Source organism: Aedes aegypti, chromosome 3 (genome assembly GCF_002204515.2).
Source record: "Aedes aegypti strain LVP_AGWG chromosome 3, AaegL5.0 Primary Assembly, whole genome shotgun sequence".
Taxonomy (NCBI): domain Eukaryota; kingdom Metazoa; phylum Arthropoda; class Insecta; order Diptera; family Culicidae; genus Aedes; species Aedes aegypti.
In genome coordinates, this window is record NC_035109.1 from 183,396,708 (window position 1) to 183,423,970 (window position 27,263).

Sequence of the window (27,263 nt, forward strand, 5' to 3'; positions counted from 1 at the left end):
GGTGCAATGAACTATTCGATAAGATGTAATCCAGTTCGAGGAAACGGCATTTGTAAAACCGGTCTAAAAGTAGCTCATACGAGAATGGGACGAATTACGCAAAGCCGTTTCGAATAAGGTTTTTGACATAATGAACATTTGTCATAGTGATAATTTCTATGCCGTATTTATAATGCTACCTGTCCTTGTATGACACTGCTTTAAGGTGAAGATGAATCGAAGCCAAACCTCAAATTTTCAAGAGCACAAATCTGGAGAACCAAATATCCGTTTAAGCTCAAAACTTAATCGATTGAACCCTAGCTGGTGGTGACCAATCGATAAAGTTTTCAGCTAAAACGGATGTTCGGTTTTCCAGATTTGTGCTCTTAAAAATTAGAAGTTTGGCTTCGATGCATCTTCACCTTAAACGAGACGTCCTTTATGCTAAAGATCCTTATGCGAAATGTGCCACCCCCCATACGAGTATGCATAGCAGCTTGATTCTACGTACTCTTTTTTAAGTTTCAATAACATTAAATAAATTTGTAGAAGAGTTTACCCGTTATTGATGAATAATTTATGTTGAACTATTACCGTAAAACTAAACATTACATATTGTGTATTTCTTTCACTACTGGACTGCGAAGTGGGGCCTCATAAGTGCAAAAGGGTGAATAAAAGTGTAAATAAAAGCATTGAATCCTATTGGTGTCTTCCGAGCACTTATTCTTTAATTTACGAAGAATAAGTCTTCCGAAGACACCTACCCGATTTGATGCAATTGCGCACTTTTTTTTAGCGTTTCCGCACTTGTAAAAACATCTGCGATAGTCCAGTGGTAAAAAAATGCGCAATATAATTTGTAATTGGAGTAAATGGACACAATGGAGAAAATACGCATATCTATACGGAGATTTTTCTACATATATTTTGAGTTTACCCAAAATTGAGTACATCGATTTTACTGTCAACCCAAAATATATCGGTATATAGGCCTATTCACAAGACGTTTCAAATCAGCTGATCAGGAAGCTCTTTGACAGTTCTTCTATGGAGATGATAGTCCCGTGTTAGCACCGGTCCCCACCGATGTAAACAAATGCATAGACGGACCTGTCACATGAAGAGGCCTATTCTCTTTCTTCGAATGTTGTCAAAAATAGAGAGAGCTGCATCTACCCAATGGGGATACTTTAGCCAAATTAGGGTAGATTCAACTTTTCTTATGCTTGGGTTAAAAGAACTGAATTTAGCGTTAAATCAACCCAAAATTGAGTATATTTTTTCTAATGGAATTAAAATTCAACTACCTTTAGCCACAACTGAGAAATGGGGCTCAACTACGGAATTGCGTTGAAACGAGATCGCAGTAGGCAGCGCGCGCGAAAGGATGTGTTGAAAATAGATCTGTCATGTTTTTATCGTCTTCGCAAATTATTAGATTCGGCTGGTGCAGTATTCGAAAAAAAGTGTCTATAGCGGATATGAGTCGTTTTATATTGCGAATATTTTGTTAAATTTTACTTTCGTCGAGTTAGTTGCGCGCCGACCAGTTACGCGCCAGTGTTACGCGCTGCGCAGATCCTTTGTGTGTGGCCAACGAAAACGAGGACAAATGTCAAAACTGGTCTACCAGCTGACCGTTGTGAAGTGTTTATGCATGCTGCAAGGTACGGGTATAAATTTTGGTCCGTTTAAATATCAATTGACTGCTATACAAAAGTTGCGAAAACTTTTCTTAATTTTTCTGTGGCATTATTAATTGCGCGCCAGGTAGTTGCGCGCAGTGTTGTGTGGATTGAATGCTACCGTTAAGGGTAAATTTGCTCTTAGAGGGAAAATAAGCGCACTGTCCATGATAAGAGATTCACCCTGGCGCATAACTGATTGACAGTCACAAAAAAGAGAGAAACTAAAATATATCTCAAGAAGCGCAATACTGCACGCGTTCTGCTGGGCAGTGCTTCGTCAAAAAATGAAAAGGTGCATTGAAGCCAAACCTTAAATTTTCAGGAGCACGAATCTGGAGAGCCGAACAGCGGATCAGGCTGAGTGCTTGTGACCAATCGATTAAGTTTTCAGCTTGAGCCGCTGCCTGGTTCTCTAGATTTGTGCTCTTAAGGGTTTCAGTTTTGGCTTCGTTTCACCATCACCAGATAAATCTTTTTTTTTGCGTCGTCGCCGAAGTTTTTTTCTCGTTTTAATTTGCACGCGTTCTGATTGCATTCGAGTTCAGATTTTCGCGTCTCCAGAGTGATATTTTGCTTTTGTGAAATGAGCATGCTGATTAAATTAGCTTAGAGGTGGCTAAAAACAAGGATGATCAATTTGGTGATCTCGTTTCATGATTTTATTTTAAATGTACAATATATTATGAAACGTATTTTTATCATGACAATGGTGAGAATGTTACTTAAATGAATTGATTTAACAACATATGAGCAATGTCGACATAGACTCTTAATATTCAAAACTCCATACCTTTCCTTTTACCTCATTTTTATCATTGTAAAAAAAAAACCTTTGAATGGATCGACGCTAAAAGTGTCGACTTACCGTTTGTTCCCGTTGTCTTTAGAGTGAACGAACTGTCTCGTTTTCGAGACGCCGAGAAGTTTCGTGGTTCGCGTTGTGCGAGTGCGAAAAGATCCCAAGCAACACAGTTTGTTTCAACTCAAGAACAAACATATCTCTTGAAACTAATCAGAGTTGAAAATCGTTGAAAATATGACTAACAATTGCACTGAATAGCAACGCAAATAGCGCAAGAGGCGGAGCCTGTTTGCATCATATGTATGTTATAGAGAAAATGCATATTTGTTGCAAAATACTTGAGAGGAAAAAAATTAAAACAAACGTATAAACGATAATCGAACTCCCGACTTCTAGATCATAAATCTTCTCCTCTACTCACTACTCTACTAGCTCTTCGAAAAACTGCCTCACCAATGCAATATAAGCGACCACATTGCTTATTTTTTATTTCTTATTGCTGTGTGCGTTTAGTGTGCGATAGTAAATTTAAAATATAAATAAAATCTTGTCTGGGACAATATTGCCTTGAATGACTCATTCTTTGAAAAGGGTTAACAAAATAAAATACCTAAATAGAATTATCATATTTTTTTATTCATTGACAAACTAATTTGAGTGGTGAGTTTAAAATTGTGCGTCGAATACAAAATTTAATGTTGAATTAGTTTTCCTCTCTATCATCACCAAAATAGTAACTTTAGTGACCATTTTGTTGGAAAAAGTGATTTTAGTAACTTTTTGTTGCAAATAGTGACTTTTTATTGACCAAGTCACTAAAAAGTGACTTGGTCAATAAAAACCTTTGGTCACCATTGATTTTTTTTTTAACTACACAGTTCGATAACTTAAAACTACACAGCCACCCACAGAGCCGTAGCTATTCAGCTAGACCAAACTAAGGGTCGTGGTTTCGAATCCCGTCGGTTAAGGATCTTGTCGTAAAGGAAATGTTATCGACTGCACAGGGCATTAGGTATATTTGTACTTACTTCATGATATACATATGCAAAAATGCTGAATTGGCAATGAAAGCTCTCAGTTAATAACTATGGAAGTGCTCATAAGAGCACTAAGCTAAGAAGCAGGCTCTGTCCCAGTGGGACGTAACGCCAGAAAGAAGAAGAACAGTTCAAATACAATTTGTAAACTTCTTCTATACATGATTAGAACTTGACATGTCATTTATCTTTCATTGAACTTCAACGATATGTGATGTAATCATAAAGCAATCCGTGATTTCACGTGGCATATAACACAAATTTACATGATTTTAAACTACTAGTTTACGCAACAATGTGCAGAATAAAGATTATTACAGCACAAGTCATACGTTTGCCGAGTTGGATAATTACGACGAAGGCTGTGAAATCCAGTTCAGCACCGAGTTGCGTACAACATTTTTTGCAACTTCATAAAAGGTTAGATGAGGGATAATTTTTAAGGCGAAGTAGGCCGTCATTGAAATTTGCACACGTCATTGATGATTGTTGCTAAATTATGTCACAATTTCGATTTAATGAAGATCAGTAGCTTTAAAACTATCAGCATACTTTCTGGATGTAATCGCATATAGTGATACATTTCTGGGTCAATATTATCCATAAGAGCCGAGTTCTATTACTTTGAAATAGTGAGCTGCAAAGTAAACATGGCTGCCAATACGAATGACGGGCTACTTAGCCTTAAATTATTTTTCATTAATCTGCACATGTTTGAAACATTCTGATCATAGTAAGTCGTACTGAGCAATTGTCACAATTTTACAATTTTTCAAACCATCGTTCGGGTAGCATCATTATTCGAAACAATGAGCGATTCCGATTCTCATGTTCCGATTGGTAATTTTAATGCGTTGCGTAATCAATCATTACCAAACGCTTTTCAGTTAGGTAATGTCGTATGAGTCGACAATGCGGGAAAGTAGGCCATTCCATGACAGGTTGACGTGATGAAAAACAGCCTATTACGATGAGAAATTGGAATAATAAATTTACATGGCTTCATGATTACTTCAGACATATAAAGTTTACTTGACGTGCAATTTTCAGTATTTTTCGCAATACAATTTTTTAAAGATCCCAGATGCTTTTCCATATTTCATACGAATAACTCTCAGAAGACTGAAAGACTTTGATATTAGTTTCGTAGCAAAAAATGTTCACCAGTGACCAAACCATGCGAAAAATATTCCAGAAATCAAAATCTAATTAAGATAGCGATCGCATTCGGACTTGAGTTGCCAGGAATCGTTTGATGTTTCGCTTTTATTAAACTATAACATTATGCAAAATACCATACTTATTTTATTTGACTTCGTCATCCACGGATTAGGGCGGTTTTGTCGTTTTGTCGTTCAACGGGATTCAACTACTATGGAAGCAGAGACAACAGATGAGACTTTCAAATTTAGACAAGACTGAGTGTTCAGCCAAAATGCTAATGGAACCTGTTCTGCTCGTTTGGATGAGTATGTGATTATTAGTCGAACTCGTCTCATTTGGATGAATTGTCAAATAACCATGTTCAAAAACAAAAAAAAATGAACATGTAAACTAAACCATGAAATTTATATACACAAGGTTTATCCGAAATAATTCTTTAATGATCGTTTCCCACAGCAAATTTGGGTGCAAAAAACATTCTAAACTATTTCTCACAAAATAACATTTAATCCGATTTGAAGTTAAGTATCCGGATCATCCTTTTTTTTCTTAAAAAAAATCTTTGAGACTAATCGATTGGTTGGCACTGAAAGCTGACTATTGTTGTTTCCTTCGTCGCATATGATACTTCGTCTTCCGGAGATCAGTGCTCGATCGAGCCGGGAAAGGCATTTTTATCTCCTTCTGCACCAAACCAAGCAGCTTTTACAAACTGTATTTCTTTTTTTGGCACCACATGATTCCAAGGGGTAGATGCACACTGCTGCTGCAGCTGCAACTTGTAAAAAATGGTGAAGAAGAAACGAGGAATGCGCCCAGCGCTAAAGCTTGAGAACCGTCGTGAAATCAGGTTGAAAGTTTATAGCTGAGAAAGGATTTCGCACACACAGGAGACGAAGATCGTCGCGAAACGGAAAAATGCGTATAATGAGAGAAAGGGATACCGAAAACTATTCGAGAAATGTCAAGAATTTAATTCTCCTGAAATCAAGTGACTTGATTTTTTGAACGAGTTCGACTGATTTTTGCCTTATTTTAACACAATGTTTGCGACAATGGCAGCTAAGTGGTCCGATAATTGCTGTTTCTGTTTGAGGTCATGGGCCCCATCATAAATCCTTTTTTTTTATATCTCTGATTTGTAATTGTATCACAGTAGTGCAACTTGGGGCCTTCGTTAGTCTTTTGGTTACGTACACGACTATGAAGCAGGACACTTAGCGACTAAGGGATCATTTAAAAAATCATTTGAGTAAACAATCCTGATAAAAAAACCCTATGCTGAAGGTATCTGAGTTCGGTCTTAGGCAAAGAAAGCTCTGATTGATCAGTCAGTAATTGTGGAGGTGCCCATAAACCACTAAGCTGAGATACAGGCTTTATCCCACTGACAAAGGAGACAAATAAGAAGATGTCTCAGGAATTCCAAACTGTAATTAATTCGCCAGACATTCAGCTCCGTAGATGACTCACCTCAGCTTGATGGAACATGGTCCTTCGTGCTTCTGTATGTTTAAGCTGAGTCGAGGTCATCACGTCTGAGTCACCTGAGCCCATCAGGAATCCAAACGAATAAATCATTCTCCTCGTGAAGTTCAACATTTTGAGGTATGTATTCAAATTCCCGAATACGGCCAATCCGCAAACGTCAGAGCAGTGTGAAGAGGCATTTTTGTCGATCTGTGGTAACTATAACATCAATCAGATTAAGTAATTATACTCCCTGTCAGTTTGTGTTCCGTTTACGGCCTCGAAAAGCAATGATAATTGAATCTCGGTTTGAAACTGGTTCGATTATTATCTCATCACTCAAAGACCTAGACGTGGTCCGCCGAGTCTTTAACGCGCCGCAGAGCGCAAAGAGAGCGCAGAACCGGCAGGACGTTGCTGGGTTGTGCGCGCCGCTTTACTGTTGATCTGGATTTTTGGCTCCTCGCACAGTGGCGCATGGACGGATAAAACCTCTAAAATTGACATTCTTAAAATTGCCAATCCATATCCTCATAGCCAGGCATGGGAACCGTTTCTCCTACCAAGCTGAGTGTTTCAATTTCCAATGCGCTTTCAACTTCTTCGCCGAATGGCAACAGAATGATTCGCTACCGTCTCCGTGTGCCGAAGGCATCTGATTGCAATAGTGAATGATTATTTACATTCCGATTCTGATGGAGTGGCATTCGTATTTTAGTGCTGATGAGCGCTCACTGACTCACCCGGTGGAATGATTCAGTGAACGCGAAATCCGTACATTCAGTTGAATGCATCCAGAACGCAATGGTGAACGCGTTCTTACGTGTCTCCCAGTTAAGAACGGATTGGTCCTCTCTCCGCTCTGTGACCGTTTTAATTTTCGGGTTATCTCAACCGTTTGCGATTCGTCGGGATTGCGCTCACTTTAATAGCGTTAGGCTGTCACTGAACTTTCGGTTGCTATTTTTTATCGGTAGCGTTCGGGTGAGTGAGTGAATTTTCCCATGCTTAAGCATTCTATATAAACTTAGAAAAATCTCCTGATGTAAATTAACTCCAGATCGTTCGTGTAAAATTCTTTCTAATCAGACCGAAAATATGTGTATTTCGTACACAATTAGGTTTCGAAAGTCAGAAAATCTATTGAACTGTAAATTTACGTCTTCAAAGGTGCTTGTAGATATAAGGTTAAAGAAACCTTAATTTATACGAGTTTTTCTAACTGTGTACTGGGATGTAACTCCAAAATTTTATATTAGCTTGTTTTCGATTTTCAGCGTCATCTCAAGTGAGGACAGGTCAATAATAGTTGATTGCTTGAATTTCACCAACTATAGTATATCTTGCTTACTTCGAGCAGCAGTATCTCAACGGAACCTCAAGCAATTTTAGCTCAACATGCCGTAATTCAACATTATTCATTTTGATGACAGTCATTGCAACCAGGGTCATGCATTTTCGAAAGCATTATGTGAAACGCGAAGGGTTGGCTATTTCGTCTCGATAGTGACGAACAACTGCTCCGTTCCTCGTTCCACACTCATTCGTTTCGTACTCCGATTGAAAGCAACGAACAAGAAAGGTGAAATGAAAGAGTAAGAATTTCGTGTCATTGTATTTAATTGAAATCCATCAAAATGTTTAAAAATGGAATTTAAACTATTTTTATTATAGTAATGTGTGTACTTTGATGGATAATAAATTAAGGCAGAGAAACTATTCGCGTCACCACACCACGTCGTTTATTTGAATTGACCGACTCCTAAAATAGATTACCGATTGAAAGTCCAGCTTGCTGCGGTGAGGCTCCGATTTATGACGCGCGATGCACAAGTAGCACGGAAGAAAGGAAGACTACGCTTGATATGATGAAAGGAAAGGTTTGCTGGTTTGAGACGAAGCAGTGGTGTTTCAATCGAAAAGCAAGCTTTAGTCAGTCAGCTGGGGACTGAAAATGCTTTCAATGAAATGAAATTGTACAGCCCTGCTTGTAACATAAAGTGCATTACTTAATCTTTTATTAAAACATTCAAAAATTGTATAGACTCTGCTGGTTTACTGTGATGTGATTCTGGAGTCGTAATAATCCAAACTAATGGACAATAGTTGTGCTTGCCGCTTATTGCTCCAAGAGACAGGGCTGGTAGCCACTGAGCGTCCTAAAATAGTAACTTCATGCGCGAAGAAATATACCAACCGGGAGTAAAGCAGATACTGAACAGGACACACATCGACAATTTGGCAGGCAAAAGTGTTTTATTTTTCTGTTCTCGTCGATTTTAGATGTCTTCAAAGAAATAACTTGAAGAAATTGAATTTTGCATTTTCTAAAAAAAAGAGTTGAATACGGTGGCCCTTATCTATTAATTTCATCAATCAAAAAAGTTTGAGTCAAAATGTAGACTTGTGGCTACGCTCTTCTGTGACCTATTAGAAAATTTTATTTTGAACAACAACTTTGTCGAATACACTTTTGATCTAACTCTTCATTTGACCTAAGTAAATTGATTATGAAAATTTTAACCTTTTGTTTTCAGTTTTACGTTTTTAGGCGACTTTTGCTGCAAAAACTGTGAGAACGCCATTTGTAAATTGATAAACTCGAAATTGGCCTTCAATTCACAATATTTTTAAAGTTAAAGGCATGCTGCCTTCAATAAAGTTGTAAATTTAAGCTATTTCTGCAGCATTTCCATATGCAAATTTATGGAGAAATGTGAAAAAGATGTAGAACCTATCAAACATCAGTTTATTATTAGTTAATAACAAAATTCTTTAAGTATATATAGCCATATAAGTTTACTCTTATTCTTCAATGATTTTCCAAATCTGCACACTTATTATTAACCTTGGCTTCTTCAATGATATAATCTAACATTCCACCACTTCCACAGTTCTGTACCCCAGGACTCAATTGTATGTATTCTGTCACAATAACAGCAGTCAAAATGACAAAACACCTGAAGTTTCTTAAGTGGCATTGGCACCTTTTTCCTTTTTAATTATATGTGAATTACACTACTGAGTACTGATAAAATGATAATAAAATCGTAATACCGTACAAAGTTCACAACAGCAAGCATATGGAAGCGACAAGTGATTTATCATAAAACTGAATGTTTCATAGTAATAAATATTAGGTGACATACATCTGAATCTTATCATCATTTCTACATTTTTTGTTTCACATTTCTTCAAAAAGGTGTGTATGGGACAGTTGTAGACCTACAATTTTGCTGAGGGCAGCACGCCGATAAGTTTGAAAACTTGTGAGTTACAGACGAATTACGACTTTTTGAAGTCTATGTTTGAAGTGAATTTTCTCAATTTACAAAAATGACGTTCTCACAGTCACAGCAGCAAAAGTTGCCTAATGTGTGGCCTTTCGAAGCCGCTTAAAGAAAAAAAATCTAACCAACTCTATGGGTTATGGGTATTTAAAGATTTCATAGTTTTTCACTTAAATTTGCGTATAACTTCAAAGTTACAAGAATTACAAACTTGCAACGCTCAGCAAAAATGTGTATCATTACTTTCCCTACAACTCTTCTGAAGACCACATTCACGTAAAACTGAGAACAAAAAAGTTAGACTGGAATAACTGATTTTTCGAGTCCACCCTAGACAGCCAAGATAGTGTCATTCTCAAAACACACCAAGCTGTTCCCATAGGGGACGTTAGCCACAAGGAAGGACGTTTCAAGTAATACTTTTTCATATGGTATGCCCTCTTCAATATCTAATCCAATTTCTCTCGCCGTTCCCTTACGGTACCTATCCATCTAGTATTCATTGCTTTCTTCTCCATGCTCCCTCTTACTTCGAGCAAAATAGATCGATATGCCGATAAACAAATTCAAAATATAATTATCACGGTCGATACCTTTGTATGTAAAAAAAATATTTGCTTTATTTACAAAATTCAAACTTTGGTAGTACTTTTGTGGAATTTCGTAGCAGATACGTAATTGAGGCATCTCAAAAATAGCTATTTTTTCTATGTATGGATTTGCCGATGGCTTCTACGTCTTTTTGGCTCTGCGATTGATGTCTGATCAGTTAAGGGGGCAGGATCCATCATTGATTTCGGAATTTTCAAAAGCATTTTTTTCGTTCAAAATTAAGAAAATTTACAGGGAATTGTGTTCACTGTATTCTATTCTCGAACCGAAACACAGTGAACACATTTTCATCGTATAATTTTAGATTTGAACAGAAAAACTGCTTTTGAAGTTTTGATGATGACGATGATTATGATGACGGAGCGTTGAGCATTAATTACGTTTAATGACTGATCTGGTAAAGTACGTCGGAGTCGTTCTAGAATCCAAACTTTCCTGAACACTTGTTGTGAATTTCCCGACACGGTAGAGCAAAACTAGAGAACTACCAAAGCGGATTCTCTCAAACACTGAGGGCTAGGGGCACCAACAAACAAAATACGAAAAGCTCAGTTTAACATCTTGTATTTCCCTCTTTGGGGCAAAATCTGCCTATGCTCAGGCCCTATCTCTCCTAGGGTAGTGCAAGCTACCAAGCTCTTATATCTAACATGGATATTGCCTTAACTCACGGTTGCCGCCACGCTGCGTCACTACCCGCTGCTTCCTTTAGGTTGAGCGACGTCCTTAGGCATGAACATGCGCTACATTGCGGCTTCGCACGAACGCTCCCATTCTTGCGGCCATCGGGACCGTCACCCAGTTGTCCATGCACCAAACCTTCAGCGCCACGCTTTCCTTGCGGTCGATCGGCCACTCGTATGTCCTCAGTGCGAATCTCACTCGTCCTTCTAGACGCCTTTGCTCTAAGCAGAAACGAGACAATATAAGGGGAAAAAAAAGCCCTGCAGGCATTGGACATGAGAATTCTGCCTGCAGTCATATAGTTACTATCTCTCTTACCCTTTTGAGGGGCTTTCGTTCTTCCGCTGTATCGTCCTGACTTGCCTCGTGGCTCCCTAATCTACGACGTGTGATTTCGCTTATCCTCCTGTCGATAGCAGAGAAGCTAATTAGAGCCAGGTTCCAATGAACGTCAAATCGATTTGGCTCACCTGGTGAAGTATCTCTCCTTCCCGCACAGAGTGTGGTCAGCGACCAAGTCGCTATTGTTGCACCCTGGTTGTTCTGGGTGAACGTGGACAGCTATCCCAACGTGCGTCAATCGGGCTTGCTCTCCAACTATATGGTTAACAAAATGGCCGAAGTTAGCTTTGATGATAGCCCGCTCAGTCGATTTCTATAGCCGCCAGAAAATTTGAGCTCACCTGTTATCCACGTGATTGCCTCGCAATGGAATCCAATCCGGCCAACCGCGCGATGTATCTCGCAGCAAGGTGCTCCCCGATAGAGAGGAGGTTTTCTTATTTTTGGATACGTGTACTAATTAAACGTCCACACCGGCGGATTCTTCCAAATTCTAATCACCAATGTTCAGGGAATCCTCTCGATTCGGCGACCACGGAATAACGTGCTGCGTGCGACCGACCGATTTCACGCACTAGCCCGAACTGATCTTTCTCAGTACCACGACTTGTCTCTCCACTCCGACGGCTCTGCGGTTACGGAAAACGGCGTGAGTGCTGCCGATTGTGGACGACAAGCCTTGCTTCTCTCAACGGCTTGGCTCGCTGCTCCCGAAGCTTGTCTGCGTAGTCGTCGTTCGAAGAAGAGACGACGATATTGGTCTGAATAGCATGGTTGTCGTGTGCAGCAGCTTTAGTTTCTCGTGCGAAGGGAGGTTTGGCAGGGGTTTTCGCTACGCGATGCGCGGAGCAACCTTTCTCTTCTGTTTCTTTTTTTTTTTTAAGTTTGCGTTTTAACGTGTTAAATCTGAGCTGAAGCTTTTATTTTACGGCACAATAAATCTAAACGTAACACAACATTGCCACAACGGCAGAATTTTTCATGAGACGGTGAATAACGACTCATGAAAAATTCTTCAACTTTCTTCAAAGTCCGTCAGAGACGGATACTATCCATATGTTTCATTTTTAACTCTAGATCCGAGCTCTAGAAATTGAGAACTTATTCTACTGAATGCTTACACAAACTTAATCACAAATCCAAATATGCGTACCAGCGAGTCCTGGCAAACCTGATAGTGCGCCAGCTAAATTCTGACAAATTGTCTCTAACCGGTTTGATCCTGCTTCTCGTGACTGGTCGCCACTGCGGCAAACACTCAATTTAATCCTTAATAGTTATTTGGCTAAACTAGTAGGATTAAACATAAATAACATAATTATATTTGGGATAGTTTGTTGGATTTATCTTGTTGTCTGGCCTAGGGAAAAGAGGCATTTCCTCCTCCAGAATCGTCATGAGCCCATGTAAGGAGTTTTACCGCGCCCCCGGTCACGTTACTTTCAGTGGAATTTCATGACGACCCCCTAAAGACAACTGATAATATAATGTAATGGATTTTCAATTGATTTTGCTATCTCTGGACTGCTCTTAAAAGCTCTTGTCACCAATCCAGGCCGGTGTTGCTTGCCGCTGTCGCGTGTTCTCTTAGGGCGATTTCGTGGCTGGTGATGCCCATAGCTTATGGTCGAAGTTGGGAGGTAGACGTAGATGTTGTTGTTGCTCACCAAACTCGCCTGCTCGATTTGTCCCGATCGGCTAAAGGTCATGCCACCAAGTGGATTTTTTGTTCATAGTCCGCAGGTTTCCTGTTTACATAGCTTGATCTGTTTCCTTGACCCTGGTATTTGGAGCCTCCCTACTAATCTCAGGTGTCCCAATCTCCCTCGCCGGCGTTGCAAAGCTGTCTTGACTGTGCCGACTCGCACTGTTGGTATTTGGGGCCTTCCCTCGACCTTCAGGGTTCCAATCTCCCAAGCCTGCTTAGGCGTCTCTTGCTAATTTCTGCTCCCAGATCCTCTTTGTCGACATGTTGACTGCGGTATGGGTCAACCGCAAGTCTCGAATATCTATGCGCCGCTAAGCGTGTTTTGTTAACTTTCTCGGCGAGATATGATGGTCGGCAGTGCTCTTCTTGCGTAGCTGAATCAAACAAGGTGGAGAGGTAGTTGAAAGAAATGTTATTGCTCATCACACCTGAATTTGGCCTTTATTCCATTTGGCGATGGATTTCTGTAAGCTCCGTGCTCTTGGTTGGCAGAGTTAATCTGCTGACATAGCTTGACCACTTAATCTGTTTTAATGTCTTTCGCGTGGTACTGGCCTTTCTTCCCAGTGAGAACGTCTTCCAGCTGATAAAGATTTGCCCCCAGAATTTGTCTGATTACAGCCGGCGTGAATTTGGGGTTGAGCTTCTGGTTTATGCTGTCCGCCTTTGAGGATAGCTCGAACGTACGGCGCCAGACCACATCTCCTTCCTTGTAGTTCACTGAACGCTTCCGTAGATCGTATCGCTGTTTTGATTTCTCATGGTTCTCCTTGATTCTCTGCACGATGAATTCTTGGATTCGCTTGATCCCTTCCAGCCGCCGGTCTTGTGCACTCTTCACCTCGCCTTCCGTGTTCATTTCCTGCAATTGATACAATTCAGTGTGGAGCAGAAGGTCTCTACCGAAGTTTGCGAAGTGCGGGCTCACTCCTGTCGCTTCATGTTTGGCGCTGTTGATGGCTGCTGCGATTGATGACAGGTTTTCGTCCCAGTTTCTATGATCATCGTCTATGAGTGCACGGATGCAGGTAACTAGTACTTGGTTAACCCGCTCCGCATTGTTGACCATTGGGCAATAGAAAGCGGTTTTCATATGCTGTATTCTGTGACGGGCTAGCATCGAGCGGAAGACCAGTGACTGGAACTGTTTACCATTGTCCGATAGGATCATGCGAGGCTGAGAAAACTTCAAGAACACTTCATTCTCCAGAAACTCCACCATTTTAGCCGAGTCTGCAGCTCGCATTGCATGAAAAACCACATATTTAGTCACCCAGTCCACTACAACGAGCATCACCGTGTTTCCCCGTTTGGAGCGGGTGAACGGTCCTACAAAATCAATCGATATCAGTTCCCAAGGCAGTTTTGCTGGCTTTACTGCTCCCATCTGCGGCATCAATGTTGTACTCGGAGATTTACTGGCTTTGCAAGTGGCGCAGTTCCGTACGTAGTGCTGGATATCGTCCTGCATTTTCGGCCAGTAAAAGTGGGCCTTGATCTTCTGTATGGTCTTGGCGATTCCAAGGTGAGCCGCGGCTGGCGCGTCGTGGAATCGTTGCAGTATTTCTTTGCGCTGCTCTTGCGGTACAGCCTTCCTCCATCGATGAATGAGCGCCCCTGTTTCATCCGTCCCACGGCAGTTCTTGTACAGCTCATCATTTACCAACCGAAACTCTGGAAAACTGGCTGGTTTCTTTTTAACCCGCTCTGTCATATCCTTGTACCACGCATCTTTGGTGTCGTTCAGGGAAAACGTTGCCACACTGATGATCCTGGAGAGCGCATCCGGCACAACGTTGACTGAACCTTTCCGGTATTTGATTTCAAAGTCAAATGCGTTTAAACGTAGCAACCAGCGGCTCACCAGTGCTGTAGGGTTCTTCAGGGATTTAAGGTAGCTCAACGCAGCATGGTCACAGTACACCGTAAATTTTACTCCTTCAATGTAGCCTCGGAATTTTTCTATAGCTCTTATGACCGCTAAACATTCTCGTTCAGTCACCGAGTATTTCCTCTCTGATGAAGATAATTTTTGTGAGAAATAACAGACCGGATGCTCCTCTCCTTGCACTTCTTGGGTGAGTACTGCTCCAATTGCCACATCGCTTGCGTCGCATGCTACGCTGAATGGTATCGTGTAGTCAGGCATGATAAGCACCGGCGCTGAGACCAGCACGGACTTGAGCTTCAGGAAAGCCTCGTCTGCTTCTCTCGTCCAACGGAACTTAGTTTTGACCTTCGTTAGCTCGGTGAGCGGTGCAGCAATTCTCGCAAAATCCTCAATGAATCGTCGGTACCAGTTACAAAGCCCTATGAACCGCTGTACGTCTTTCCGGCATTCCGGAACAGGGAACTGCACGATACACTCGATCTTGTCGTTGTCCACCTGCCAACCTTTCTCATTTAGGACGTATCCCAGATATTTAATCTCTTTCCGACAAAACTTCGATTTTTCGGCCGAGATCGTCAGATTCGCTGCACGTAGCCTGCGCGCTACTTCTTCAAGTACCTTGAGATGTTCAGCGAATGTACGCGAGCAGATGACGATATCGTCAAGATAGTGAAATACGTAAGGCTCCATGTCAGCAAATAGGTGCGTCATTACTCTGGCAAGCGCTTGGCTGGCTGTGCATAGTCCAAAGGGCACCACTTTGAACTGAAAATGTCCCCTGGATGGCACCGTGAAGGCAGTGAGTGGTCTTGACGCTGGATGGAGTGGAAGTTGCCAGAACGCATCCTTCAGATCAATCGTGGAGATGTAAGAACAGCCGCCAAGGTTTCCAATGATAGCGGAAATCTGTGGAATTGGATAACCTTCGTTAACTGACACCGAATTCAGATGCCGCGCGTCCAGACAGACTCGGTATTGCCCTGTCTTCTTTTTTACCGCTACCAATGGATTGTTCCATGGAGAGAATACCGCTTCCTCTATCACATCTAACGCAATCATTCTGTCAATTTCTTTATTGACCTCTTGCAACACGTACTGCGACATAGGGTAATACCTCTGTTTTTTCGGTGTTGCGTCCCCAACTTCGATGCGATGTTCGTAGATGTTTGTTCTGCCCAATGTACCATCCGCTGCTTTTGGGAATTGTGTTATCACCTCCTCCAGCAGCCTGCGCTCTTCAGGCGTCAGATCTTTCATCGGCTCGTCGGGTGGACACTCGCTTTCCTCGTCGGTTGTTGTCGCTTGCATTGTGCAGCATATCGGCTTGACGCCGAACTTGTTCCAAAAATCCATACCCATGATCACACAGTTTGGAATGGTGGGAACAAGCAAGGTGGATAGCGACACGTGTCGGTTGTTGTAAGCTATCGGAAGCCTCACGTAGCTGCTGATGGTGTGCTGTGTTCCGTCGGCTGTCTTTATGCCGCCTTTTACTGTTTCTCTACGCAGTCCTAGTTCTTCGACTAGCTTTGTGCTGCTGCCCCCAAGCAACGAGCAGTTTGCACCGCTGTCCAGAAGAGCTGTAAGCTCGCGTCCAAGAACGCTAATGACTGCATGTGGTCTATTGTCGTGTCCGGGATTTATAATGACTGTATTGATTTGTAGTTCGTCCAGTTCGTCGAGGGGATCTGATGGCTGGAGCGGAGAGTCCGTCCCCTCTATTGTTGGTTCCCCGCTTGCTGGTTTCCCGCATCTGTGCGGCACGTGAAGCAGCTTCGTAGTGAATAACCTTTCCTACCGCAGCGGTAACAGAATAACACGGCTTGTGGCTTTGGGCAGTCCATGAAGCGATGCCCCTCTTCGTCGCAGTTCCAACAAGTCATTGTGATGCGTGCATTGTTCGGTCCCAGCTGCTGCGCACTGCTTTGTGCTTCGAGTGGTTGACTCTGATTTAACACTGGGCGTTGTTGCTGCCACTGTTGCTGATGCTGTGGCAGATGCCAAGCCTGTTGCTGCTGTAAGGGATGAATGTATTGAGATGGGGACGCTGCATGGGTTTGCTGGGCTCGTGTTCGCTGCCATGCTTCCTGCTGTTGTTCTGCTTGCCATCGTTGCTGTTGCTGGGCGGGTGGCGTTTGTGGCGGGTGGCTGGTTGATGATGTTTGCCGAGCTGGCGTGGTGTGTCCATGATTGTTAATTGCACCTGTCGGTTTCGCAAGTTTTCGGTCAAACTGTCCCTTCAAAGCGTTAACTTGTTGCAAGAGGTGATCCATCCTGCTTTGCCAATCTGCTTCTTCTTGCTCTCCCTCTGCCGTACTCATTGGCGCACTTGTATGGTGTTGTGTAAAGTGATCCTCATTCCTGTCGGTCGCTTCCACTATGTTTACTCTGGGAAATCTCAGCGGCTGCTGTTGCTGGAATGATTTTATTGGACCTGTTGGTGTGGCAAAGTTTGGCTCTAGAAGAGCGCTGTGCGGGACCGGAATTCTACGCTGTCGATTCAACAGCATCCTGGTTTCATCATAGCTTGTGCATACTTCGACCATTTCCCTGAGATCTGCTGGTCGTGCTGCGGTTACAATGGCTGCGTAATCCGCGTTCATATTTTTCTTGACGATGAAAAATTTCTCCTCTTCTGACATCGGTGGGGAAATGAAACGGAATAGGGCTGCAATATCGCGGTAGTATTTAGCGAAGGTTTCGTTCTGCCCTTGGAAACGGAAGCTCGCCTCCAGTCGAAGAATTTGTGCGTATCCGCTGGGCAGAAACTCTCTCCTGATTTCCTGTTTGAACGCTTGCCAAGAGTACAGTAATCGTTGTGACATGGCACGGGCATACCAATCCAAAGCGTCATCCATCAAAAGATGTTTAATGGAAGAGAGTAATGTTTCATCATTCATTCCTTCCGACTTGGCAAAGGTTTCCACCCGGTCTAAAAAGATGTTCAGCGACGTGGTGTCCTTTTCTCCTCGGAATTTGAATGGCCAGTTGTGCACTGCCTTCATCATTCGTCGGTCCTCATTCCGCTCTGCTGGTGGTGCTTGTGTCCGCAGTTCTCTCCGTGCTAGACGATCCAACAGATCTGCGTAAAGACTGGCATTGTTGACGACGATGTTTCTAAATGTCTGCTCGTCGTTGCTGTTGATGTTGTTGTTTTCGGCTTCCTGCTCTCCAAAACCAGGATGTTGTGTTGATCTTCCTCTACCGCCTGTGCTGAATCGTATGTCGTGCCAGCTTCTTATGGCTAGTCCTCTTGCTCGACCGGACTCTAGAGGTGAACTGGTTCCCGGCAGCTGCGGATCGTAATCTTCACTTATGCTTCCGTTGTTACGCGGCTGGTTGTGATTGTCTGTATTGTCTGTGCTCACCAGAGGCGGTGTTCCACCAACGTTTGTTCCGTTAGCGAAAATGACTTGATCAGGTCGCTGTACCCTGTGTGTCGTCCCCGTTCTTGTGTTTTGCGCCATCGACCCAATAGGGTTGCTTGCTTGGTTTTGCTGGTTGCTTCCACTGATTCCCAACCGCGTATACGCTTCGGTTAGGATTTGAGATGCATGCTCCTCTATTTCCTGCGGCTCCTTGTATGCTTGATCCTCCGTGGTCCCAGGTGGTACTAAGCTTGTCACTGCGCTTTCACTACGATCGAATCGCTTTCCAAAACGTGATAGTGCACTTTCCACTTCTTCTAATAGAACTTTGACAAGTGAGAACAAAGTTTCCTTTGTATTCACAAATGGCGTGAGAGGTTGAATAATCTCGAGCCTGTGACTATAATGGAGGAGACGCGAACGCAGCTGGGCGATAGCTGCGACATCTTTGATTTGAATTGCCTCATCGACGAATTTCTTTAACTCCCCAATTCTAACTTGGCAAGTTTCAATGTTCGTGGTGGAGCTCATCACGTGCTCAGAGCTACGATGAATCGCTTCTTGAAGTGTATCTTCCTTCGATATTAAATCTCTCAATTTCAACACCTTATTTCTGTGTGTTGAAGGTGCGAGATTGACCACACCACGAAGAGTGAGCTCGTAGTCAAGCTCTTCGTTGGTCAAATGTGTCAAGTCCATCTTGATCTGATTTGCAAAAATCTAAATCCAATCCAACTCAAAACTCAATCTACACTTGAGTAAAACTATCCACAAATCTTAAGAAAGGCCGTAAAATTAAGTAGGTGGTAATGCTGTATGCGTGGGATGTTTAGTTGGGCGCCAGTGTTGTGAATTTCCCGACACGGTAGAGCAAAACTAGAGAACTACCAAAGCGGATTCTCTCAAACACTGAGGGCTAGGGGCACCAACAAACAAAATACGAAAAGCTCAGTTTAACATCTTGTATTTCCCTCTTTGGGGCAAAATCTGCCTATGCTCAGGCCCTATCTCTCCTAGGGTAGTGCAAGCTACCAAGCTCTTATATCTAACATGGATATTGCCTTAACTCACGGTTGCCGCCACGCTGCGTCACTACCCGCTGCTTCCTTTAGGTTGAGCGACGTCCTTAGGCATGAACATGCGCTACATTGCGGCTTCGCACGAACGCTCCCATTCTTGCGGCCATCGGGACCGTCACCCAGTTGTCCATGCACCAAACCTTCAGCGCCACGCTTTCCTTGCGGTCGATCGGCCACTCGTATGTCCTCAGTGCGAATCTCACTCGTCCTTCTAGACGCCTTTGCTCTAAGCAGAAACGAGACAATATAAGGGGAAAAAAAAGCCCTGCAGGCATTGGACATGAGAATTCTGCCTGCAGTCATATAGTTACTATCTCTCTTACCCTTTTGAGGGGCTTTCGTTCTTCCGCTGTATCGTCCTGACTTGCCTCGTGGCTCCCTAATCTACGACGTGTGATTTCGCTTATCCTCCTGTCGATAGCAGAGAAGCTAATTAGAGCCAGGTTCCAATGAACGTCAAATCGATTTGGCTCACCTGGTGAAGTATCTCTCCTTCCCGCACAGAGTGTGGTCAGCGACCAAGTCGCTATTGTTGCACCCTGGTTGTTCTGGGTGAACGTGGACAGCTATCCCAACGTGCGTCAATCGGGCTTGCTCTCCAACTATATGGTTAACAAAATGGCCGAAGTTAGCTTTGATGATAGCCCGCTCAGTCGATTTCTATAGCCGCCAGAAAATTTGAGCTCACCTGTTATCCACGTGATTGCCTCGCAATGGAATCCAATCCGGCCAACCGCGCGATGTATCTCGCAGCAAGGTGCTCCCCGATAGAGAGGAGGTTTTCTTATTTTTGGATACGTGTACTAATTAAACGTCCACACCGGCGGATTCTTCCAAATTCTAATCACCAATGTTCAGGGAATCCTCTCGATTCGGCGACCACGGAATAACGTGCTGCGTGCGACCGACCGATTTCACGCACTAGCCCGAACTGATCTTTCTCAGTACCACGACTTGTCTCTCCACTCCGACGGCTCTGCGGTTACGGAAAACGGCGTGAGTGCTGCCGATTGTGGACGACAAGCCTTGCTTCTCTCAACGGCTTGGCTCGCTGCTCCCGAAGCTTGTCTGCGTAGTCGTCGTTCGAAGAAGAGACGACGATATTGGTCTGAATAGCATGGTTGTCGTGTGCAGCAGCTTTAGTTTCTCGTGCGAAGGGAGGTTTGGCAGGGGTTTTCGCTACGCGATGCGCGGAGCAACCTTTCTCTTCTGTTTCTTTTTTTTTAAGTTTGCGTTTTAACGTGTTAAATCTGAGCTGAAGCTTTTATTTTACGGCACAATAAATCTAAACGTAACACACTTCACATTGAATTCAGTGTCAAGAAAGCTTGCAAGGCCTTCAGTGAATGCCGGTGAACCTTTGGAAAAATTTGGGGCCAAAAATTCAAGTACATCCAATGGATTTACACAACTGTTGTGCGACCAATAATGGCATATGGATGCTTTGTTTGGTGACAAAAGGGCGAAGTGAGAGCAATCTTATTAAATACATCTTTCAAGGATTTACTTGATGCTTTACCACCTTTTAAGGTGATTTATTTACAATTTACATAATTTACGAATATTCAAACTTTAAAGAATACTTATCAACATAGTTCATAATACTTTCGATGCTCAAAATTTATTTTTGACAAACAATCCAAATTAGTGCTGTATCTTACCATATGAAAGAAGCTAATAATTTTGTATGGAAACTGCAGGCTAGGGCAGTTCAAAATTTAAAAATGTTTGAAATTCCAATCTCCCATATCATCCTTACTATCCTTATCATATAAATAGTGTTCTGTGAAATTTTCAGCTTTCTATATGGTGATTTAAAGGTGGCCCAAAGACGATGTAGGTTTATATGGAAATTAGTATGGAGAAATTTTGAGAAATGTTCCAAGCACATTAGTACTGGGTTGTAAGAACAAACTTAACATCCCAAAGTGAAAACTCATTCTTCAAATCATAATGAAGAAATTTGCTGAAGAGCGACAGGTAAGAGAAAACCTACATCGTCTTTGAGCCACCTTTAAATCACTACCTAGAAAGCTGAAAATTTCACAGAACACTATTTTTATGGTAAGGATGTTAAGAAAGATATGGGAGATTGGATTTTTAAACTTTTTAAATTTTTAACTGCCCTACTCCAGGCATGTTGTTTAATCAAATCTGATCGTGCAATATTTAAATTTTGAAAAAAATGGCTACCTGTGGCTCATAATTTTGAAATGTTGGAACAATGGTGTTCAATCTGTTACAAAAATTAACAAATTAAGACAATTATTATTATTTATCTTTATTAGAGTGGCTTTTCGCCCTTGGCGAGTTCACCACTAAAAATTAAGACAATTCCACTACTACTTTTATGGAGAACGTTACTTTTTGAGCCCGACGGGATGACGTGGTTTCTTAGGCGGCATCCACAAATAACGTAACGCTCGATGGGGAGGGGGGATGGGGAGGCTCAAGCGTTACGACCCATACAAAATTTTGAAAATTTCCATACAAAAAGCATTACGGAGGGGGGAGGTGTTCAAAAAATTTCAATTTTAGCGTTACGTAATAAATGGATCCTTATTAGATGTTTGAGTCCTCAAGTTATGCCCGTAACACTAGTATTTTGATGAGCTTCATTGCTTTTTAGTCAGTGGCACAAGTTCTCTTTGTGCCACTTTGACCCCTTTGACATTAACAAGTTGATGCCTAAATTTGCCTTCTTTTGGGCTATTCGAAAACGTCACAAACCATGTGCTTTCTTTGCATTTAATGTTTATACCTCTGTAAGGTTCCAGTCAATTGGCTTAGGGACTTTTACACATTATTCAGTGATTTAACGCAAATGGACAAACATTCAACAATTAACATTTATCGTAACAAAAAAAAATGTAACATCAATTTGGGTCACTTTTGAGATTTTGTCTGACATTTGTATGGGGACGCGCCACTGTGCTTCAAAAAAGCGTGGACGGTGAGGCGGCGGATAGAGCCAAGCGCAGATTCGGCTGAGCTGGCGGTGAAACGGCATGCGACTATGGGAAGAAAAAGACCATCCGGAGAGCTCTGGCTGGCGAACAAAACAGCAGCCGTCAGCGGAAAACAGTCAGCCAGCAGCGTCCCAGCGCAGAAGAGAAAGAGAATTCGAAAATAAAGTGAATCGAGAAGCTAATCATTGATACGTTCCGCAATTTTCAACGCGTAGAACATTTGAAATTAATTCTAATGCAAACACGCAAGCATCGCATTTCTCCTCGGAACATGTACCCGACTGTAGCTATGTAGCCGGTGTTTAATTTGAATGAGTCATTTTCTCGAGCAGAATCGGTGAAACAATTTCCATTTCAGTTAGCTCTGAGCCGCCTCAAGGCAGGTTGAACAAGTTGAAGGTATTGTTGGAGTTTGTAAGGTAAACCTTCCTCCAACTCTTTGTTGTGCATCTTCCGAACCGCATATGGATTGGATCTCTCGACATGTGATTGTTGCAGTCCAGCCCCCGGAACCGAACCAAATCGGGAATAAGTACCTGTCAGGTTGATAGGTTTGTTACTGTGGGTAATTATAATGTAAAGTCCTGCGCTGAAAATGCATGTTAGAGTGCGTTGCTTCTTAATTCTGAAAGCTCGGTTTGAAATTGCTTGTTTTGTGTGATTTTCTACACCTTGAAAAAACTTTGAAAATTCTTTCCTGAATTGATCTGTCTTAAAATCACTGACCAGATGTTTAGAATTTTGTTAGTGTATACCATATGAATAAATATGTGATCCGCTTTACAACTTTCTTAACAAACATTCTCTCATCATCAACTCATCACCTCTGAATTGTAACATTGCGGTTTAGATTTGGCGGTTTAAGAATCTTTGGTCAACAAAAAGGAAAAATCTAAACCATATATTGGTTGAAAACAAATTCAAATTTCTTGGACACTCTCCGTCTGAAATCCCAAGTTACTTATATGTTTCTGTTGATAGGTACTATAAGGGCCCATTCACAAATTTCATAACGCTAAAGGGGGTGGGTGGGTGTTCTCGTGGTGTAACGGCTCATACAAAATTTGTAAAATATTCATACAAAAAGCGTTACGAAGGGGTGGGTGGGTGTCGAAGATGGCCATTTTTGGCGTTATGAAATTTGTGAATAAACCCTAAGCATGACGTCTTCCCGGATGAATGGAAGCGACAGAAATTGGTGCTACTACCAAAGCCGGGGAAACCACCAGGTGCCCGTCGGCGTATAGACTCATCTGTCTACTAGATAAGACGGGCAAGCTATTGGAGAGGTTGATCCTCAACAGGCTAGTACCGACGTACCGTATACGTAAAGTGTCCAACAACCATTATGGATGCAGGAAAGATAAATCTACCCTAGACCCTATCCAGCCGATCGTTCAGACAGCTGAGATGGCAATCGTACATAAAATGAGCGGCATCCGTTACTGCGCGATTGTCACTCTGGATGTGAAGAATGCGTTCAACAGCGCCAATTGGGAAGCAATAGCCCACGCACTTCACCGCCTCAAGGTACCACCCAGACAACCAAAATGTACGTATAACGAAATAACCTGGAGGCTCTATATGTGCAAAATTTCACTTATAAGATGTTGCGAAATGGCCTTCTACGTACAAAAGTGGAGGCGATATGCGTGCATATATTATGTGATGAATAATAACAAATAATGCGAGTGTATAAATATTCTACCGAACTAACCTGCAATATTATGCGACTTAACTTATGATAACAAAAGATGATTTGACAGCTGCTACGGATTGATCCGACTTACTTTGTACGTGTGTACGGGACGAAACAAAATGTACAAATGAACTCAGAAAAGAAGTGTTTTATGCGAGGAAACTCATCAATCTGACGAGTTTATCGACGGTGTTTAGCGAGTTTGATGTAATTAGTATAAATAAACGAGTTGTGACGTGAACTTTCATGCGATTTCTGGTTGTCTGGGCAGTGCAGTCGTGTAAGCTTCTAGAAAGCTATTTTGTTGGTTGGATTCTTCTGTATGACACCGAGGAGGGACAGATAAACGTTCAAATTACCGCGGAAGTACCGCAAGGTTCAATCCTGGGCCCGATGGAATGCGATGTACGATGACGTACTCAGGCTGCCCCTTCCGACAGGTGTTAAGATTGTTGGCTTCGCCGAAGACATCACCCTAATGAGCTATGGCGAATCGATAGAGGAAGTGGGGCTGACAGCAGCGCCAGAGTTGCTCAATATCTGTCATAGAAACTGATAGCTGATGTTCTAAAACTATCAATATCACTTGCGAGCTATCAATATCACTTTGATTTGACAACCAACAGCAGCGATGCGACATCGCACTCTTGATCATAATCACTGCATAATGACTGATCACGTGGTAATTATGCAAGCTATCAATGTTTTTCAGTGACCAACACACAAGACTGAGGTGGTGGTGTTGTTCAATCACCGCAAGTTCGAGCAATGGGCGCCTATCTCGGTAGGTGATTGCACCATAGAGTTCAAGCGATCCCTTAGGCATCTTGATGTAATGAACGATGACAAGCTCAGCTTCGCTAGCCACGTTGAATATGCCTGTAAAAGGGCATCTACGGCTATAGCAGCGCTTTCGAGGATGATGTCTAACAGTTTTGCTGTAATTGCCAGCAAACGCAAGCTCCTGACAAGCGGCTATCCATAATGAGGTACGGAGGACCAATCTGGTAAAAAGTGCTTAGAACGAGCAGAACCCTAAAGCGGTTGGAATCATGTGCTTGAGAGTAGCAAGCGCATACCGAACGGTTTCTAAAGAAGCCGTGTGCATCATAGCCGGGATGGAGCCCATGGAGCTTCAAGGAAGAGGAGTCCGCAACGCGTGTAAAGAGACAACGATCAGAGGTTGGCAGCAAGAATGGGATAACTCCACTAAAGGTAGATGGATCCATCGGTTTATTTATTTTGGCGGAAGCCACACAGACTGCTTAAATATTCTTAATTCTATTTTTCAAAACTAATCTACTAATATTAAAATCAAACAAATCGTAAACGCCGTTGAATAATCTACAAGATCTGTCCAAAGGGTTATTATAGCCATAAGCGGTTCGGTATGCAGGAGTCCATAAAAAGTTAGTAATGCGCAGTTGTCGGAGAGGGGCATGAACATTGATTTTCTGGAGCACGCTGTTGAAATCAATATGATGATTTATCATGTCAAATATAAATAATCTCTGCAGCGAAGTACGGCGTTTTGAAAACGTTTCCAGTCCGATAAACGCACATCTATGTTCGTATGCTAGTAAGCTATCTGGATCGGTCCAAGGCAGCCGCCGTAAAGCAAATCGTACAAAACGTTTTTGGATGCGTTCAATACGCAATTCGTGGACAGCATGACGTGGAGCCCATATTTGAACTCCGTATTCGAGAACATTTCTAGCGAGCAGTATAATGTCTTCAGAGCGTAAACGTCGTCAAAGTCTGCGGTATTGCAGCACATAAACCCGAGCATGGAACTTGCCTTAGTGATTGTTTTCGAGATATGTTCAGTAAATCTCAATTTGCTGTCTAGAATGATTCCCAGATACTTAATGGAGTAAACTCGTTCAAGCGGAGCATGGTTCATAGATTAATCGGTGACGTCCACGTAAGTATTTACTAAATTGATTTGAGGTGAACATGGCGCACAATGACACCTCAAAATTTCAACACGGTAAAAAATCAGCACGTTCGATTGAATAGATTGCTCACTTGACTCAATTCAAAACACAAATCACCATGATTTGAAGAGTTTCTACTTTGGATTTGCTCTACTGTCTCTAGAACTAGACTCTGAAGTGAAAAGTCGTTGATATTGAACATCATGTCTTTTGTATGAGAGCAATCATTGACAGCTCGTTGTAGAAAGTGATTGAGATCAATTCAATCCGTTTCTACAGATGCGAGTTAGTGTTGAGGTAAGACACTGGACTTGCACTCCAAAGGTTGGTGGTTCAAATCTGGGTCAGGCGGAAATGTTTATTTTAACTTTTTTTTTATTTCGAATCAAAACATGCAACGTTGAATTCAAGTGCTGTTACCTTGATTTTGTAAAGATTCAACAGTAGTGCAAATCCAAGTGCAGAACTATCGATAGCATGGTGCCTATTTTTTACCGTGAAGGGCACACACAAAACAAAAGAACGAAATAATAGAGTTAAATAACAATTCAATGTGGTCGGGTTAGTTTAATCCTAGGTTTACAGTAGCCTTAATTCTAACGTTTTCATTCTCTATTCACAGCTCAGCCAGGAAAACTAAATCCAAACAGTAACTGACCAGCCGGGATCCGAATACCTATTCATTCTTTTTCGTGCCGTCATCTTTGGATCAATTCTAGGCCAGAATCGTTGATGATTCAATTTACCCTACTTCGCATTATTTCTCGAGCACACAACGTTCGGGAACCATTTCCAGTTCATCGGACGATCTGATAACGATTTCACAAAAGAATTCGTTCACTCACCATTGCCAAGCCCTATATCAACACTGGAGGGGAATAGACGAGCTTCGGGAGATCAGTGGATCGCAGATATCGGAATCAAGTAATTTATAAAAATCTGTGGTAGCTTCACGCTGCACGTTTTCCATCTTCGAATGGATTTCGGTCGGACGCAAGAGGGGCCAAAAGCCCAGAGATCCGTCGTTTTTACGGGGTGTGTATATACGATGTGCCGTTTCGGTCGGCGCAACGCAAGCCCATTGCACCACCAAGGGGGCGCTCCTCCTCTGGGGGGAGGGGGTTAAGAAGGGGGGAAAATGGGACGAAGTCGAAAGTCCGAAATCTGTTGCTCGTTCACCGAACCGAACTCGACTGCAAGCAAAGGTAAACTCTGGGCAATTGATGAGGAAGCAAGGGGCAACAAAAAGAAAAGGTAAACTCTGGAATGTACCTCACAGCTTGTTTAGTGTTTCGTTCTCACATTTCATAAACAAAAAAAAGTTGTGTAGATGGAAAAACGAGAGAGAGGAAGAAATATACACTTTTACGGCGGAATCCGGGAGAGTGCCGGCAGTTCGGTCGGTTTGACTGCCATGCCAAGTCGATCTGGTGGACTGGTCGTATCAGGTCCGATCTTGCGGAGACCCAAACTGAATTCCCTCACACACCATGCTCTCGTCGTAGGTATGGTTATTTGTAGAACGAAGTGGACGA

At 42.4% G+C, this 27,263-nt stretch overlaps 1 protein-coding gene and 2 long non-coding RNA genes across 5 annotated transcripts in view; all 3 read right to left on the reverse strand.

Moving 5' to 3' along the window:
- LOC5577324 (glypican-4) overlaps positions 1–27,263 on the reverse strand; it is a 150,132-nt gene that overhangs the window by 81,117 nt on the left and 41,752 nt on the right. The gene's annotated exons all lie outside the window — the stretch shown is intronic.
- On the reverse strand, positions 10,599–12,506 carry LOC110678952. Of its 2 annotated transcripts, XR_002502077.1 has the most exons (3): positions 11,206–12,506; positions 11,054–11,141; positions 10,599–10,995 (listed from the first exon to the last, which is right to left on the reverse strand). It is a non-coding gene; the product is annotated as an uncharacterized LOC110678952 (long non-coding RNA). The 2 variants fall into 2 exon arrangements; XR_002502076.1 differs by having other exon boundaries at positions 10,599–11,141.
- LOC110678953 lies at positions 18,992–20,392 on the reverse strand. 2 transcript variants are annotated; one of them, XR_002502079.1, is made up of 3 exons: positions 19,599–20,392; positions 19,447–19,534; positions 18,992–19,388 (listed from the first exon to the last, which is right to left on the reverse strand). It is a non-coding gene; the product is annotated as an uncharacterized LOC110678953 (long non-coding RNA). The 2 variants fall into 2 exon arrangements; XR_002502078.1 differs by having other exon boundaries at positions 18,992–19,534.